The sequence below is a fragment of the Electrona antarctica genome, assembly GCF_951216825.1.
Source record: "Electrona antarctica genome assembly, chromosome: 22".
NCBI classification, from domain to species: domain Eukaryota; kingdom Metazoa; phylum Chordata; class Actinopteri; order Myctophiformes; family Myctophidae; genus Electrona; species Electrona antarctica.
Genome location: NC_136805.1, coordinates 39,803,678 through 39,812,515, shown reverse-complemented (window position 1 = coordinate 39,812,515; position 8,838 = coordinate 39,803,678). Strand labels below are relative to the sequence as shown.

The 8,838-nt window shown below is 41.4% G+C and overlaps 1 long non-coding RNA gene across 2 annotated transcripts; it reads left to right on the top strand.

Moving 5' to 3' along the window:
• The first annotated feature begins 1,095 nt into the window (after positions 1 to 1,095).
• Positions 1,096 to 7,993, top strand: LOC306915330. Of its 2 annotated transcripts, XR_013788796.1 has the most exons (4): positions 1,096 to 1,240; positions 6,403 to 6,529; positions 6,661 to 6,726; positions 7,186 to 7,993. It is a non-coding gene; the product is annotated as an uncharacterized lncRNA (long non-coding RNA). The 2 variants fall into 2 exon arrangements; XR_013788797.1 differs by lacking the exon at positions 7,186 to 7,993 and having other exon boundaries at positions 6,661 to 7,007.
• The last annotated feature ends 845 nt before the right edge of the window (positions 7,994 to 8,838 follow it).

Here is an 8,838-nt window from a genome sequence, read left to right as displayed (position 1 = left end):
TTTTACACAGTGTATTGTATTGCACTGTATTGTATTGTTTTCTCTGATGAGAGTCGTTTTTAAATGTGCTATACAAATACAATTAAATTGATTTGATTTGATGATAAGAGCGTCCCTCACTTGACATGGGCGTGATTTTTACATTGTCTAACTCTTCAATCAATCAGATTGATTGAAATATTTATTAACACTTTGCAGAATTACAGTACATTTCAAGCACAAACTCGATACAAAGGCTGTTAACTGTGAGTGGACGACCCAATTAAGCATTCCACTTGTTTCCAATAGGGTCCACCATGTTCAATTCATCAAAAACATTTAGAGACGTACAAATAGACACTTCTATATAGACAAAGGACAGAACAGGAATTCATCATAAAGGAGGTAAAAAGGGAAAATAAACATATACAGTGAGGGAAAAAGGGGGGGGGGGGGGCGGTGGGGGAAATCAAATCAATCAATCAATCAATCAATCAATCAATCAAATCAATCAATCAAACCGGTTGCACTGTCAATATTTACGCCACTGTGTCACGTGCATACCCTCTAGTCTATTGTCAATGCTTTGTAGATAATTTGTTTAGTCCACCGACCACCAATGGTTAGAGAGAGACGCATGAAGTTGTGTGTTGGGGAGTGTAGTTTGAACTTTGAATGTGTGTGTTATCATGGACTGACTGGAAAAACCGCCGTTTTGCCGCCATCTAGTGTTCACCAGCAGACACTACATGTGTCTGAAGATTATTATGGGTGCTGTAAATCAATGCTTCTCAAACTTTTTCATGTCAAGGACCCTCAAATGAATGCCAGGGACCCCCACCTGAACATATGTTGTGCCAGGGACCCCCATCTGACTATGTGTTGTATACCAGGGACCTCCATCTGAACATATTTTGTGCCAGGGACTGTAACGGACCCACAGGTAATACTTTTATTGTTTAGTATATATTCAGTGTTGTGAGGCATTGGAACAGGAAGTCTGCCAACAACTGATCGCAGCTGATGAGAATCAGATGATTGGGACCCAGCTCAGCTGTGGCACTGGGGTTAAAAACAAGGAAATGCTGCCTCAGTACAGAGAAGGCTTGAAACAGACAGCACACAAATGGTGTGGCTAAAGTTTGTTGCTTATGTGGATGGTTAAGGAAAGGAAGGCCAAAGGAACGGTCAATTGCCAACTAACCATGGAACAAACTGATGCCACACACAGAAGATAGCACCTAGCTGGAAAGGGGACAAGGTATTTTATTGATTTGCTAGCACTGTTATTGGTATTATTGTTGAATATATGCAGAAGGTGGTTTATGTATTGTGTAATGTACTTTAGTGATGTATGTAAAATGTATTATGTGCCTGAGATTTGAACTGTTTATGGATTATATTGTAGTGATGTATGACCATTGATATATTGTATTTTGTTTCTGTCCCAGTTCTACGTTGATCTATGAATAAAGTAGACCTAGAATGCCTGTGATCATTTAATTAACTTCGTAAATTTTCATGTATCATAGGCATAGAATGGTCGCTACTGTCCCTGGTTGAATTCAATTGTGTGCGGCCTGAATGTGATAAATGCTCCGTTTGTACTCACCCATTAAATAATTCCAAAAACGTGGAATGAAATATGGTCCTCTAGTTTTATATCCATGTGAAAGTTCTGGCACAAAACGTGTATTTAGTAAATTATCTCCACTTTTTCAAGAGATTTTTCTCTCCGGGCGAGGGGGGACTGGAATGATCGATTAACTGATTTTAGACGTCATCACCAATTGACAAGGGAAACACAAAAGTTTGGGTCACACAATTGGCAGGTGGTGTGATTAATTACCCAGCACCTATCGCAAGGCACCTGCCAATTGTGTGACCCAAACTTTTGTGTTTCCCTTGTCAATTGGTGATGACGTCTAAAATCAGTTCATCGATCATTCCAGTCCCCCCTCGCCCGGAGAGAAAGACGTCCGTGTGCATCTCTTGAAAAAGTGGAGATAATTTACTAAATACACGTTTTGTGCCAGAACTTTCACATGGATATAAAACTAGAGGACCATATTTCATTCCACGTTTTTGGAATTATTTAATGGGTGAGTACAAACGGAGCATTTATCACATTCAGGCCGCACACAATTGAATTCAACCAGGGACAGTAGCGACCGTTCTATGCCTCTATGATACATGAAAATTTACGAAGTTAATTAAATGATCACAGGCATTCTAGGTCTATGAATAAAGCAACTTAAAAATCATCAGTTCAGACTTCATCCTTAAAAGGCCAGCTGGGTCCGCTACAGGGACCCCCATCTGAACATATGTTGTCCCAGGGACCCCCATAGTTGTACCAGGGACCCCCATCTGACCATGTGTTGTGCCAGGGACCCCCATCTGAACATATGTTGTGCCAGGGACCCCCATCGTTGTACCAGGGACCCCCATCTGACCATGTGTTGTGCCAGGGACCCCCATCTGAACATATGTTGTGCCAGGGACCCCCATCGTTGTACCAGGGACCCCCATCTGACCATGTGTTGTGCCAGGGACCCCCATCTGAACATATGTTGTACCAGCAGGACCCCCATCTGAACATATGTTGTACCAGCAGGACCCCATCTGACCATATGTTGTACCAGCAGGACCCCCATCTGACCATATGTTGTGCCAGGGACCCCCATCGTTGTACCAGCAGGACCCCATCTGACCATATGTTGTACCAGCAGGACCCCCATCTGACCATATGTTGTGCCAGGGACCCCCATCGTTGTACCAGGGACCCCCATCTGACATGTGTTATGCCAGGGACCCCCATCTGACATGTGTTATGCCAGGGACCCCCATCTGACATGTGTTATGCCAGGGACCCCCATCTGACATGTGTTATGCCAGGGACCCCCATCTGAACATATGTTGTACCAGCAGGACCCCCATCTGAACATATGTTGTACCAGCAGGACCCCCATCTGACCATGTGTTGTACCAGGGACCCCATCTGACCATGTGTTGTACCAGGGACCCCCATGTTGTAGGCCTACCAGGGGCCCCCAGAAGAGAAGATTTATGTTAAGAAATAGTATTATAATTATTCAAACTTTTTCAACTTTTTTTTAAACATTTCAAAAATAGCAGATGTGCATAAGGTCGTAGCCTATATATCAGATTTTTTTAATGGCCAAAGTATACCATGTGGCTGCAGTGGTTACAATAATTAAGTGATTCTGTATTCAATAATTTAGCTGGGGGACCCCTGGAACCACCTCAAGGACCCCTGGGGGTCCCCGGAACCCCGTTTGAGAACCAATGCCATAAATAATATACAGCTTCATATTGATTCCATCATAGATATGCCTACTTTTAAATAGACCATTTATTCAAATATGCAACAATGAGAATATATGGACTTTTACTTGTAACAGACGACAGTATAGGGCTAGGCTATATGTTAATGTATTAGTTACCTTTAGGCTACTTATAGGCTAAATAATGATGCATGTGCATGATGATAATTTAAGATAAAAGGTTTTTGAATGCAGGCTTGAGAGACAGACAGACAGACTGACTGACAAGCGCGTTTTCTCGGGCTATATAGCCCATGGTCTCGGACTATAGCATGCCGTTTTTCATAATGTTTAAGGATTTGAAAAAAGACGAAAATGGGCTATAGCCCAAGGCCTCGGACGGCATACTATAGCATGCCGTTTTTCATCATTTTTGAGGATTTGAAAAAAAGACAAATCACGGACTGCATACTATAGCATGCTGTTTTTTTAAAGGGATTTGAAAAAAGACGAAAATCACTCCGAGACCATGGGCCAATGCATTGGGCGTTTAACTTAAACGCCCAATGCATTCTCAATGGCAATAGCGCAAACTTTGGCATGCTACTAGTCCTACATACTTACACCTAGAAACCCCATTCAGACCTATTTAGGTTCATCTTACGGTGGACATGTTTGCCTGAAAAGGAATCTTTGAAATGTTTCATAGTTTTAGAAATATAGTGCTTTCAAATTTGAGAAACTTATAATGGGGCTCAATGGCAGGTTATGGCACGTCAAAAAAATCACTTTCACCTAGAAACTCCATTCACACTTTTTATAATTCAGCTTACTGTGGAGACACATGCTGGAACTTTTTACTTTGAAATGTTTTGTGGTTTCTGAGTTATTTAACTGAAACGTGCAATGCATTCTCAATGGCAATTGCGCAAACTTTGGCATGCTACTAGTCCTACATACTTACACCTAGAAACCCCATTCAGACCTATTTAGGTTCATCTTATGGTGGACATGTTTGCCTGAAAAGGAATCTTTGAAATGTTTCATAGTTTTAGAAATATAGTGCTTTCAAATTTGAGAAACTTATAATTGGGCTCAATGGCAGGTTATGGGACGTCAAAAAATCACTTTCACCTAGAAACTCCATTCACACTTTTTATAATTCAGCTTACTGTGGAGACACATGCTGGAACCTTTTACTTTGAAATGTTTTGTAGTTTCTGAGTTATTTAATTTAAACGCCCAATGCATTCTCAATGGCAATAGCGCAAACCTTGGCATGCTATTAGTCCTACATACTTACACCTAGAAACCCCATTCAAACGTCTAGAGATAAACAACAGCAAAAGAAACAATAGACAAATCTCCTGTTATTTTATTTTTTGTATTATATTTTTGTATCAATGTTGTACTCAAAGGGAACAGCAGACTGCATCGTGGCAGGTAGCAAGTAGATCAGTGACTTAAACACACTGGCTGCATGATCTGGAGGTTTTGGGTTCAAACCCCACTCAAATCTTTACTTGCCAAAATCTGCCATTGACCCCCATTCTGAATTTCTCAAATTTAAAAGCACTATATTTCTAAAAACTATGAAACATTTCAAAGATTCCTTTTCAGGCAAACATGTCCACCGTAAGATGAACCTAAATACGTTTGAATGGGGTTTCTAGGTGTAAGTATGTAGGACTAGTAGCATGCCAAAGTTTGTGCTAATGCCATTGAGAATGCATTGGGCGTTTAAGTTAAATAACTCAGAAACTACAAAACATTTCAAAGTAAAAGGTTCCAGCATGTGTAGACTGACATTTTGTCGGGACTCCCGCGGGTCACGGGATTCCCGCAGGATTCCCGTGGGATGGGATTCATATTTGTATTAATCCGTGATCGGGACGGGACGGGAATTAAAGTCAACAGGAGCGTGCGGGAGCGTGAATGACATTTTCAACTGGTCGCGCTGCCAACCAAAAGAACAGAAGCGCCCATCTTTGTTGTAGTCATCTTTCAGTGAGCCAACACTCTTTTGACTTGCGTCAGCAAGTCAAAAGAGGTACACTGCTGGGGTACTACATACCCCAGCAGTGCTAATGCTTCCAGAATCCGCTCCAACCGGGAGAGGATGAAAACTTCCTTCATGCAATCCAGTGGACGTTTCATAAAGTGTGGCCGTGCATGATTCTGCATCGCGCCGGTGATGTGATCTAATCGATTATTTATAGCCAGATCATCCTGATGCATTTTTTCCCCTGGCAGTGGCAACGTTGCAACTTGCAATTGTGATGCTACGTTAGCTACATGCTAACGCTGTTACTGTTCTGGCTCCCTGAACAGCTGTCTGAGGCTGAGCGAATGTTCTACAATACATCGTCTCCCTTCTTTCTCCCAAACGAGTCCCATACACCAGTGGACGGTTCCCAAAAAATGTCATGTTAAGGACCCCTAAATCAACATTAGCCCGCGGACCCCCATTTGAAAAGATGCCAGGGACCCCCATAAGAGGATCTGTATTACGTTTATTACTGTGTATAAAAATTATTTATATTGTGTTTTTATTGGCTATTATATATCTCAACAATTTATTGACAAAGCACTTGTCAACAGTCAGAACTGTTCTTGGTTCTTGGTTTTGAATATTGATATGAATAGGATATACTGTATTTGGTAGTCAAAGTTAAATCCACCATTGCCCACCTTATTTTTGTATTGGTCTGTCTTGAAGCAGGAAGAGATAGATAGATAGATAGATAGATATAGAATAACTTTTCCTAATGAAAGAAAAAAAAACAGGAGCGGGATGGGAGCGGGAGTAATTTCGAGTGGGAGCGGGATGGGATCAGGAGTCATTCTACAGGAGTGGGACAGGATGGGATTTTGTTTTTTACTCTGGCCCAGGATTGGGACAGGACAGGATTTTTTTCTGCAGGAGTGGGATGGGACAGGAGTGAAAATCCACTCCCGTGTCAGTCTCTAGTTTACAGTGGTCTCTCCTTCACAAACACATTCACACACCACTGGTAGCAGCTGCCATGCAAGGTGCTTTTCCTCTCATAGGGAACAATTTGGGCTTCAATTTGACCCACAGACTCTATAATCAAGTCAATCATAAACTCTGAGTTTTGTTTTCATATTTTCACAGACTGTACAACATATCAAGGGCTGGGTATGGCAGCGCAGAAGGAAAAGGAATGTTTGCACCTCTAGAGAGTGACTCTGAAATGTTAGAGCCTCTGGAGAGTGACTCTGAAATGTTGGAAGATGCTCAGGTCAGTTTAATAAGGAGTTGTTATAATTGTATTGTTTATTGTAGACTGGGATGAGCATAATTATGACATGCATTCTTTGTAATTTAATATACAGTCCTATATTCAGTCACTCATACACATCCTCTCCACAGCTGAGCAACTGTTGTCAAGATCAACTGTGGCAGCCACCGAAGGGCTAGAGGGTGCTGAAGCATCAGGTCAGTTTATTTATAAGCAAAAACATGGGGAAAAGAAAAGACTGCCAGGCACGGTTGACTACCCGGGCCTGGTCAAATTTCATGGCAGTCGGACTACATGATTTTATGCAAAACGCTCTTGCAAACTTTGAAAGCCAATCAGAATGGAATCTGAAATATCTGACAGATACATCTTGTTCAGGAGATCACATAGATTGTACAGTATGTACCGATTTGTGAGAGTTCTGGAAATAATCTGTATAGGAGTAGTGAGTTTTGAAGAAAGCATTACATGCGTTTGACTGTACGACCTACAGTTCAAGAGTTACAGCGCCACCATGAGGCTGACTTAAAATAAATTAGTGCAAAGGTTCTTCCATGGCCTACTGTGAATGTGCATGCAAAGTTTCACTCACTCCAATCAGTCTAACGGTGCTTCAGATTAGCTGCTCATAATCTATTGATCTCTTTTCTTTTTAGATGTTTTTGACAAAGACGAGTTCTGCTCCAACATAGATTAATTCAAGGAAATGGTGCTGCACAATCAAATATTTCAAGGAGGAGCCTTAGCGATGATGAAGACCTTACGGAAGATGATGGGGAACCCCTCCATGCTGCTGTCAGCCATGTGCAGGTTCGGCACAAACAGTCGGCCGTCAAAGCGTGCATGCACAAGCTCTGCGGCGAGTTGCTAACAGTGCTGAAAAGGTCCAGCTTGGGGCTAGAGGCCAGCTCACTGCAGGGAGGGCAAAGAAAAAAATGTAGCAAGCAATAAAGTATGGACCATCTACCACCAGCTACTCAAATGGAGTGTAGTCTGACATTCACAGCTTGCATGTTGCAGAAATCCAAAGTCATGAAAGATTTTTCTAAGATTGACACGCAGCAGCAGCGGTGGCCTCCCATGCAGGGTCTGAACAGAGGTAGGAGGAGGCATGCATAGGAATGGTGTTGGTGGTTCTGGAGGCATGCAGAGACGACATGGAGGTTGCGGTGCTGGAACTTTGAAGAGCCATAAGACCGGTGGACAGGTGGCCGTAGTGGCAGCAAGCATCCACTTTCTTAGCCTGCATGGGTTCCAGCCTGATTTGCTGCTATGCCTTCCACGGAACTGAAAATGTCTTTGTTCGTGACATTTTCAGATCCGCGGAACGCAGCGAATCATGCTGGAACCCAGGCTACCACTTTCCTGCATAGAAGCTTAATTCCAGTAGTGTACAGTATGTAAAGTAACTAAGTACATTTAGTACAGTACTGTACTTGAGTATTTCCAATACTTTTACATCTACTCCACTACATCTCAGAGACAAATATTGTACTTTTACTCCACTGCATTTATGTGAAAACTTGAGTTACTAGTTACTTTGTTGATTTTGATTGAGTAACCACTTCAGCCGTATATTAATACAAGTTCACAATGTGTGACCTTGTAGATCTGCTATTTTCAAAATATGTTGATGTATTTGATAACTTCAAATGGGATGCTCTGCGTAATGAGAACTTTTGACTTGTGGCACTTTAAGTACATTTTGATGCCAATACTTTTTGTACATTTTGAATACCGGACTTTTACTTGTAACGGAGTATTTCTATATTGCACTATTGATACTTTTATTTATTTAGATTCTGGCAATAGATATAGCCTGCCGTAGGTACATTAGCGAAGCGTTGAGATTGTAGATCGGCTGTTTTCAAAATATATTTTGTATACATATTGAATTTATTATTGGACATTCTGCATATTGAGTACTTTTACTTTTTATTTTGCTTCCACAGATAAATATTATGAAAATGGCAGATCTACAAATGCAAGGCGTTGTGAGCTAGAAGATCTGCTATTTTCACAATTTAGGTAATATTTGACAATTAGGCAAAACAAATAATAAAAAATAATAAATGCATTTTAAATATTTTAATGAATCCACTTATGGCTCTGGTTCCCATTTGATTTGGTTTCAAGCGCCCCCTGGTGGACCAGAGGTGAGAGCATGTGTGGGGGTACCCCTTAGAGTAGGGTACCCAGATGATCTGATTGTGTTGTCTCACATTCATGATGAATTCCTGTTCTGTTCTTTGGCTATATAGAAGTGTCTATTTGTACGTCTCTAAATGTTTTGATGAATTGAACAAGGT